The following is a 10,962-nucleotide window of genomic DNA, read 5'->3' on the forward strand; positions in this document are numbered from 1 at the left end:
ATCAAATTAAAAAATAGGGAAGAGACAAAACCAACAGAAGACTAAAACCACACAGCAATTCTGTTCAAAAAATCACTGCAGAGTGTGAAGGAAGGAAATCATTGTGAATTAGTTCTGATTATAGAGAAATTAGCATAAGATTGTAATTTGCAGGATCAGGACCAAACCCTGTATAACTGGGTAGTGAATGAAAATAAGATGTCTAGTACTGAACTGGTGGCAGTTTATATCCTCTTATGCTCAGTGTTCTGCATTCAGATATTATGACATGTATAGATTCAAAATAACAAAAACTCATGGTTAAATAGCTCTATAAAAAGTTGCCAGGTTTCTGGAAGGCAATTTAATATCAAAGGTTGTTTGCCCCTATAGGGGAAAAAAAATCTAATAATTTCTTAGTACCATCTGAGGAATTTCTCTATTATCACAAACTACACTTGCATGCAAATGTATTGAAAGAGTGTGTAAAGCTCAGAAATTATTTGCAAGTAAAAAAATCTATATGAACTTTATGGTGCTGATATTTCAGTGAAGATGAGAATAATTTCTCATCTTAACAGGAACTGACAAAAAGCTAAAATATGATCATAAGTGTTTATACTCAGCAATGAAGATGAAAAAGCACCTCTGAGTTGTCTACTAACAACACTATGGACACGAAACTCATGGAAAAACCAACAGCCAAACAAATTCAAAAGTTCATGGAGATCCAGATCCCTGACTGCCCATGAAAATGCCAAATAACATGTTTGCTGAAATGCAATAGTAATAAGTATTTGTGCATTATCAAGTATTCATCAAGACAAGGACACAGGTATTGCATCTTGAAAAGCAATTTTGCTTGGAGGTTCACAGATTACTCAAAGGCCACAGAAAACAGGAAATTATTGCTGTCATGGGACTTCAGAATAGGGGTGAACATACCATGCCTCATCAACTCAAATAGTAATGGAGGTGATTTAAACCTGTATTATCTTGTCAAAACAACTGTGAATGCAAAGGATTCTTAAGATCAAAGGATCAAATATATACAAAATCTGCAAAAGTGCTTCCAAAGTTCATTGCCCTTCTAGGACCTGAGATGGAAAGCTCAAGGGACAAATGTAAACCAAAGTCTTTAAAGCCCTTAGAAAATACAAAGTATCACTTTATAATTGAAGTGTCTGTGAGAAAAACTACTTTAACACAATGGATGGCAGATGATGGAACAGATGATGGATAGACTGCTCTAGTAGTCTATCCAAAGACTCAGTGACAGATCTAAAAACTCTAACTTCTTCAGGTTACTGTAAACAGAGTTAAACAGACGAAACCAGAGAATCAAGGGGAAGTATTACAGTGATGCAGGAAACCCAGTGGAAAAGTAATCTTTTCAAACTCATGGGAAAAAAACCCAAAAAAACCAACCCTATGTGTAATTATATATACTGTATAACAGAGGAGGATTAGGAGAAAGACAAGGAATAATACTCTCATGCCAGGAAAATGCAGTCATCTAATTCAAACTCCTGATCCATAAGAAAATATTTTGGTTTATTTGCAAGTGTTATAGCTTACATGTTGTCATGAGATGACAGCAGATTATACTTAATGTTGTTATGCAGGACATGTGGCCTGATCACCATCTTAAGACAAATATCACCACAAAAAACTGTTATGTTATAGGAAAAATTCCTGCTGGAATAAGTAGGGATAGCTTTCTCTTCCTGCAATTTCAGAAGCCTGTGATTTTGCAGAAATGAATACAGTTGGGCTCTGTTCTAATGAAAGTCTCCAGGTATTCATGCAGTGGAAATAGAGGAACAACAGGAAATCAGTACCTCAGCTTGATATTAGGGAGATTTACTCATTTACTGGCACTGTTTCATATCAGATGAGAAATAAGGAAAAAGATTATGAACATGAGCTGTAGATTCCCATTGCAATTTTTGTAACAGTAGAAGAGTACTGTTAGCATCACTACGTATTGACTGTGTGTTTTGGCTATGTTTTGGCTTCAGTTTCAAATGGAAATTGTGTTTTGCCTTGCTTTGTCTTCTAAACTGGTCTTCAAGGTTGATGTATCCCACAGATTCTGGCTTCCACCTCAAAGAGCTTTACTTCAGTGGATGCCAAAGATCCTCCTACAAATTTTACAGATAACACTGATGCCTCAGGTTTTAGCTTTTATATTTTTCAGATTCTGTGCTGCTTTAGTGTGTAGTTCTGAGCTTCATATTAAGTGTTGGTAAGCTCTCTTCACAGAGTAAGTAGACAAAACAATTCCTTCTCTAGCTGGGGACCAAGGACCAACCAACCAATCCAAATCCCAGGCCCAAGAGCATAAACAATGGTGGAATGAAGAGGGAAGAACAGGAAGGATAGGACTTTATGGCCTGGAGCTGTGGTTGGACAATTGACTCTAGTATGCTGGTGGACCAGAACTTACAGGGGTGAAGGACCTTGTGACCAGTCATCCATTTTGTGACCATTTTGGGTTTGTCTTGGGTGTAGCCCTGGCTGGGCTCTTGTATTATCCAAGGTGTATCCTTTGAGGCCTTTTAATAAATACCTATTTTATTCTTTAACTCTGTCTAGCCTCTGTTCTAGGTCATCCTTCACAAGACATCAGTTCTAGCAACTCTAATGGGATAGAAGGCATCTGAAAAACCCCCTGGACGAGAGCCAGAGGAACAGCCAGCTCCTTAGGAGAAAGGGTTTATACAAATATATTATATAATCACTGTATTTTTTTTATTATAGACTTGATAGCAGTAAGAACTACCTAAAACATTTCTTCTTGAAAGGGAGGTGCAATAGATTATCAGTATGTCTCAACAGAATGTTTCAAAATATTAGCATACTCTAAGTGCAAGAGGAACCTGATTAAAGTGCAGAAGAGCTATTCAAACATGCTACTGCAAATCCTTCCCAAACTCTGATGGAACAGTTTTTATAAGGGAAGAACTAATGATGCACTGTGTTTGTTATCATGCTGCCATGGCCACCTAGTAAGGAACATGCTTCAACCAAAGTCAAATTACACAGAACTTGGCATAAGTCCTCTGTTGGACAAAAAAACACAAGGGTCCTCTGCCAAGTATGTTGGTGGATGAAATAAACAGTGCTCATGAAGGAGAAAAGAATGTCACACTCGTCATGCTGTATTTCTTTCTAATGCCCATGCATTCACAGTGAACCCCAAACTTAGAAGGTACTCCATCTGCTGGAGATAGTTCCAGAGACAGATAGCCCCAGCTCTTCCAACTGGCCATTCCCAGTTCCTCCCTTTGCCACATTCCCCATGTGCCATAAAGGAATTGTTATGTGGCCTCTCTCCTAGGTTTGTAAGTTCCTATCTCATCAGCTTTCTTGGGTGTTAGAGCAACCTTTGAGCCACATGGTTATTATGAATATTAGTATTAAGACTTTTCTTGATTGGATTACTTAACAGGCAGACAACAACCATGTAGGATTAGGAGTGTGCAATGGATTGCCTGACCAAGGTGACTGCAGGGACAATGAAATGAAGAGCTTCTCAGCCATGTGGAGAGGACAAGAAACTCAAATAATAATGAAAACTTCAGTTAGTCTAAAATATAATGTCTGGTCATGGTCCTAGGAATAGAGGTTTGGATAAAAAAAAAAAATTCCTCACTTTTTGGAAATGACTGGTTTAGATCACTTAAAGAATTGAATAAAAGGAATCACAAAAAGCAGGTTTAATAGAAATTTAATGAAAACATGACTTCATAGAATTCAGTCTATTACTTGCTACAGGGATGGAACATACAAAGGAAAATTAGATTATAATCAATTTATAATGGTTTACATGGAGACCAGAGATGCAAAAGGATAAAGGAGACCTTCCCACTGAATCACAGGGGCCCCCTTGCTTCTTAAACTCCCGATGCAGTCTAAGTACAGCTAGGTCCAATTGTAGTCTCAGATTCGGTAAGTTGTTTATATCTAAAGGATTTAGCAGCACTCAATCAAGGATTAATTCAATGTTTACCAAGTGACTCAGTAGGATTTACTACAACCACAACAGATCTGAGATGGCAATATTCATACTATACTTGCTATAGGATATTTAAATCAATTCACACACACATTCACCCAGGCACAAAAATACATATACACAAAACTATATAAGGATATACCTGTTAAAAATTCTTTTTGAAATACACACATCAAATGCATTGTTATTTCTCAATGGGTGAGGGTTGAGCCTCGAGGAGTGGTTGGGAGTATCAGCCCAGGAGCGGTCCTTGGCTTTCAGTGGCAGTCCTCTGAGTATGGAAAATGTGAGGGTTGGTGAGATCAGAGATGTGTCCCACTCCAAGGGAGATGCTGGTATCAGCCCACTGTGCTTCAGGAAAGCTCAAAGGGTGACCCCTAGAACCACTGTTTATAGGCTCCCCCAAAAAATTTGCTTTAGTTATCAGTAAATTTCCATCCTGGCCTCAATACAGGTCAATAATTACCGTAATATTCAAAAGTCCAATCACAATGGTACCATTCCACTCAGGCTACAAAATGGGTACAAATCAGAATGACCCAAAGCTGTTGTGGGGTGATGGATTATCTCTTTTACCCCACCATGGTCAGGCAACAGGAGTACCTGGTATGATCAGTGCTGTCCCAACTGTAGCCCTTTGAGAGTTCCTGCTGCAGTGAATGGGCACTTCTCACAACACATTATGCAAAAGTCACTGAGTGGCCCCAAGGAGGGAAAAAGGGAATGCACCACCACATCTCTAAACAGATAGCTCAGCACAAGAAGAACTATTGCACAACTATTGATATTGGCCTGGATAATGGGAACAGAATCATAGAATCATAAAATGTCCTCAGTTGGAAGGGACCCACAGTTGAAATGTAACTACGAAAAAGTCTTAGAATAACACTTGTATTCAGTAGTCACACAAAAATAATAAATGGAGGAAAATCCTGCATCTAAAAAAACCCCTAAATAACTCTAATGAAGACCACTTTAAAGATGACCAAAGGGTAGAATGGAGGTGAAATGTAGATTATATTATGGACACCATACTTGAAGTTCAGAGCATTTGTAAGCCACCTGTCAGTAGCAGCTTTTGAATTATGAAATGGCCAACATGAGTAAAGGGCAGGATAAAGGAGTTTTGAATCCCTCATGGCATTTCTTGTGGCTGTTTAGCCTGGAGAACAGATAGCTCAAAGTAAATCTTGCCAATATGGATTGACACCTGATGGGAGTGGAGAAAAAAAAACAGAGCCAGACCCACCCCTTCCCCCAGCAGTATCCAGTCACAAGTGGCAATGAGCACAAATTAAAATTCAAGAAGTTCTGTCCTTCTCTTTTAAAAATATCCTAAAAGAGCACTTGTGATGAAGAGCACTGACCTAGCTGTTACCACCCCAGAATGAATGGGAGGGCAGGACTTCAAACAGACAAATACTGTTTAAAATGTAGGAGTAAAAAGAATGATTTAGGAAATATTATAATGTATAGATCTACGAAAATGTTAGCTCATGGCTAATTGGTAACCTTTAAAACAAACAGACTGTTAGAAAACACTAAAAACTCTCATAGAATAAACCAGAAACATCTTATTTTCAGCTCTCGGAGCACTAATTTTTTTCTGTACTTTCTCTAGTTTAGTCTTCTCATCTAAAAAATGATACATCAGGAAAGCAACTGTACAGCAAAGTGAAAAGATTATAATTGAAGTTTTAATGGCTTCCATATGAGGAATGATTAAACAGATCATGATTCCTCTGGGTGAAAAATTAGAACTATGGGAGGATATGTGGAGATCTACAAAATCATGTGTGGTATAGACTAAGCAAATAGACAGTTACTCACAACTGTGCCTAATATAAGAAGGGAAATCAAATGAAGGCAATAGGCAGAAAGAATAAAACAAAAACGAAGATTTTTATGTAGTTAATTTGTGCAACTCTGCCACAGGAGGCTCTGTGCGTTCTTTCGAGGTAAAAATACCTGGATGAGGAATTACCTTCTATGAAGAGAAAAACTGCTATTCTTTAAGAGAAATACAGCTATTATATATGAAGACACCATCACAATGGGCTCAAAAAGGCCTGGGTCACAAGCTGCTCCAGTCTGCAGTAACATTCTTGGCAAGTGCTATTTCATGCTTGTTCTGTCTGTATGCTGTTGCCTAAGCAAAACTGCTGTCACTGGTGACAGACGGACTTTGCTCTGACCTGATAAAACTGTTGCCATAGTAGGCCCTGATTTGTCCCCATATGAATTTACATTTCTGTGTGCATTTCTTTCAATGATCATTGTAGATTTAATACAAATTGGTTTTTGGCTTACTTGGCAATCCCTGCCTTGATGTTATGTCTATGTTCTTTGCCCACCAGATTCTCAGATTTACCAGAATTGCTTCACACATTGTTGTGCAAAGAGCAGGATACTGATGGCAGAGGTTAGTCAGTCCACCCTGTCCCACTCTCACAGCTAATCCTGCAGGCGCGTGCGATCTAATGCTGGATGAGGTATGTTATCCCTTCAGAGGGGATTATGGATAAGATGGTCTCACAGCAGGGAAGGGGTTAGTCCTTCCCTTCCCCCTTAACATTAGACATATTAAGGACTGAAAACAACTGGAGAAGGAGAAATAAGTTATTTATTAAATGCAAACTCACTCCATTCCATACTTCCCCCCACTTTAAATGATAATTTGAAGTATACTCTCTTTGAAAGAGTTCTTTCAGAACAGCTGCTTTCTTAGAAGGAACCCAAGTTGTTTTGCTTGTGAGAAATACAGACCTTGCTTAAGCAATAAGGTACTGCACACAGATGCAAGGCTACTTTGTCTCCTTTAGCAGGTTTACTGTATCCATAAAATCCATCTTTAGCTGTCCTCCAATGCAGGAAATCCAAAGAAAAGCCTAGCTTTTGAAAAACTGAGGCACCAACATGGAAATAGTAAGATTTGGATATATATTAGTTGTTTTTATTTCATTAAGACTAAGAGGAAACACTTCCATCAACTTGGTCTGATTTCCAGTTGAAGGGATTGATTTGTTCACAGATGACATCAAGCTGGGTGGAAGTGTTGTGCTGGAGGGCAGGAAGTCTCTGTTGGGAGATCTGGACAGGCTGTGACATGGCCTCAAGCTGTGCCAGGGAATGTTTAGATTGGCCATAATGAGAAATTTCTTCATAGAAAGGGTTGGCAAACAGTGGAATGGGCTGCCCAGGAAAGTGGTGGAGTCCCTGTCCCTGGAGGTGTTTATGGAAGACTGGATGTAGCATTCAGTGCCATGGTCTATTTGACAAGGTGGTGATCACTCAAAGGCTGGACTCAATGATCACAGAGGGACTTTTCCACTGTAAGCAATTCTGTGATCTGAGTGGAAAATTTATTATATATTGTGCTCCACGGGATACAACTACACTTGCTATGAAAAAAAAAAACACAAATTCAGAGCACTCAGAGTTCAGTATGTTCATGAAGTGCACATGAAGAGCAACTGTGGGAAAACTCTAACATCCAAACTCTGTTGTTCTTACTGTGTCCTTTGAAATCTGTTGTCTCACCCTTTTCATTGTTGATGCAGTAGATGATAGGTTCACTTCAAATAGAAAAGCTGTTTTCTTATCTGTAATCAATGTTTTGTAAGGAATCTAGCATTTCTAAAGAGTAATCTACTCTCTCATTGTTTTTTAGGATTGCAATGGTTGCTTTAGAGACATTTAAAAAATAGTATTTAGGTCTTCCAGTACTAAAAGCTTCCCTTGGTATAAGGTTCATTCCACAATGCAGAAAGATAAACTGTTGGTTTTAACATTACTGCTTGCATTACTTGGGATTAAACGATTAGCCAATTTATCTGAACAAAATTTTATATAAGTAGGAGGTGGCTAGCCTTTGTATAAATTTCCATCAGAGAAGTAAAATGTGGTGTCTTATAAGTTGCACCTTGTATCTAGCAAAATAAAACTGCAAAGCATGCAATCAAGTTTTTCATATCATTTTCAGCAATCACAATATTCTAGCACTAAATCAGCAATCTACTCATGGTCATTATGCAAGTCTCAGTTAATGATCTTCAGAATATATGTTGGTTTCCTCTGAAAAATACTGGCATATCATCCTCATATACAACCATGATTCTTTGAGTGGCTGAAACAATATTTTTCTTGTTGCTATTCCCCAAATAGCCAATTTCTGTCATAGCCTCAATGCTTTTTTAAACTGTGTTGATTATAAGCAGTGTATTTTAATTGCCCAGAGCTAATGTGCTTATAGTCTTAAATCTGCCTTACTGTTCACAGAAACCAGACACTGAGAAGATCAACAGATGGAAGTACCCAGCTCTGGCTGTTGTTGGAAGGGGGGAGAGAAAGATAATTATGTAGTTTCTTCATAAAAATAGGCTGGATTCTTTAGAAAAGGAGTGCCCAGACATAGCAGAGTCGTTTATGTTGCAGTGTGGTCTCCAGATGAATCCTGCCCGGAATTCTGGGACTGCTGCAGCACTTTCACTCCTTGCTTTTATTCATTGAATGTGAAATCATATAGATGTGCTGAGTGTGTTTAAGGATGTCACACAGAGAAGGAACCTCCCTTAATATGACACTTATAGTGACAGTTTTACAAACCTTGCAAATTACTTCATGAAGCAGCAAAAAAGAACAAGCGTACATATGTGTGTCATCTCTGCTGGGTGGGACTGGTGAGTTTAGCAATCACGCTTGTTTCACTGTGAATCATAACTCCTGACTCACTGCCACATCAACATATGGGTCAGCCTCACAATGTGGAAATGGGACAGCAGGATTAGCCTTTGCAGCAGTAGATTGCTGTCAACTTCTCTCTGAAGTGGTTGAGCTTCTCAGCTTCTGCTGCACATTGTGCATGATTGGCCTGAGAAAATCCTTGAGTGTCAATGAATTAAGGACTTTGCCACCTCAAGAGGTGCATGCTCCTGAGACTTGTATGCACCTAGACAGACAAAACAGAACCTATACATTTCAAGGCCTATTTTCAGTTGTGATGGCATAAAGAGACAGGACAGCCATGCAGTTAAGGGGATACTCTCCCATCATGAATTTCAGAGCTCATACTAAACAAAGCAGTGCTGGCAGCTTAGCTCCCTTGATCCATGCTGTTTCTGCAGTCTCCTAATAACAAATACCATTATGCCCATATTTAAGCTGTGGAAGTAAGGCACAGAGCTCAAGTGAACTTACCGAAGGCTCCCAGGTGTCTTTCAGACACAGAATGAGACTGAGGGAGCTCTTTGTTGTTTATTCCAGGTTGTCTCTCACGGTAATAGATCATTATTACTGACACACTCATCTCTGTTGCCAAGGTTATCCTGCAGCTGGCTCAGCAGGAACAAACTGGATGGAGGTCCTTCTGACCTACACTTGCTCTCAGTGCCTGCATAAGGGCACTGCACTATGCGACTGCTCTACAGTCCCTTGAGGGTACACGAAGTGCAATGGTCCTTTCATTACTGATCCCAGCCCTGAGGGAGTGACTATAAATAGTCTCCCATCTGTTTTCATGGTCAAAGATATAGCCAAGTCTGTAATACAGTGGATAGGGAATTTTAATGGTGAGAGTACACAATATCATCATCAAGATGTCCTTCCTTCTTTGTCACATCCCTGAAGTAATCAAAAGCTCAGGAGCACTGATTGCATATATTTGCACAAGCTGAGATGGACCTGACATTCTTCTAGTCTGAGCCCTGTATCAAACCAGGAACCAGGTAGGCACATGCAAGACTGTAAAGCATGAGGGGAAGCTCTGAAGTGCAAAGGTGATGTCTGTCTGTCTCTGTCTCCCCATAGCAATGACCTGCCCTGGAATAAGTTATGCTAGTTTTCCACCATCAGACTGCTTCCCTTAGTGGTGTATCTAAAATAAGGAAACTATATGTGCATAATTATTTATAAATATTATCTCCAGATAAATTGATCTGCTTTGTGCCATTCTGTCAGAAATGCAGAGATCACTGAGAAGAAATCAAGAGGAAACAGCATAGCATAAAAAAAAAAAAAATCTCCAGAGTTCTTCTAGGAAGACTGATTATCAGGCAGGGCTAGCCTCACTGCTATGGATTGACCCTGCCACATCTGAGGTCAGGATCAAATGGGACAATAAACAATAAAAAGAAAAACACTCCCAGCCTTATTCAGGGGATTGGGCTAGTTGTTAGGCGTAAGCAAGGACTCCTGAGGAGTACTGAAAAGCAGGCAAGGAAAAAGACAGGCACCCATGAATTACAGCAGGTTAGATGTCTCTCCCAGTTCAGAGACAGCGTCAATGAAGAAACTATACAAAAGTTTGTTGAAAAATATTCTGATCATTGTACATCTTTCAATGAATAAATAATACTCATTTTGAAGGACTGAGACACCTTAATTATCCAATAGCTGGTTCCTGCAATAGGCCAATAGATTTTCCAGAATTAAAATAGATATGCAGACAGCAAACAGGCTGACTGCACTCAGATCCAATCTCAGAGTGAGAGACTACATAGTTCCACCTGAAGGTAGACAACCTGGAGAAATACCTGTTCTCAAAGGGCATGCCTAAGAAGGACTAAAATATCACATCCATAAGTATGAGTTACAGAATTGTTCATTTAGGGCAAGTTTTCCTTTTTTCCTTGTATATGCTCATCATTAAAGATCTGAATGCCATCCTGACCAGCCCTTCATTCTGAGTAAGGTATAGGATTATGATCTGAATCATGACTAAAATCCACATTGAATAGTTTAATTCTATGGCTGCAGTGGGAAAAAACCTAATCCCAGAATACAAATACTCTCTCACTTCAAGAGATTCAGTAGCCTCAGTGGAATACTTTGCTCTTTGTATAGACCTTCCAAATTCAAATCCTGATCCATGCTAAGACCCCAGAGTTTCTGTACACTGCAACAAAAACTAGAGACATTCTGATTTCTTGCACTACTGCAAACCACAATCCAGACAAGAACTGTAA

Source organism: Lonchura striata, chromosome 1 (assembly GCF_046129695.1).
Source record: "Lonchura striata isolate bLonStr1 chromosome 1, bLonStr1.mat, whole genome shotgun sequence".
NCBI lineage: Eukaryota > Metazoa > Chordata > Aves > Passeriformes > Estrildidae > Lonchura > Lonchura striata.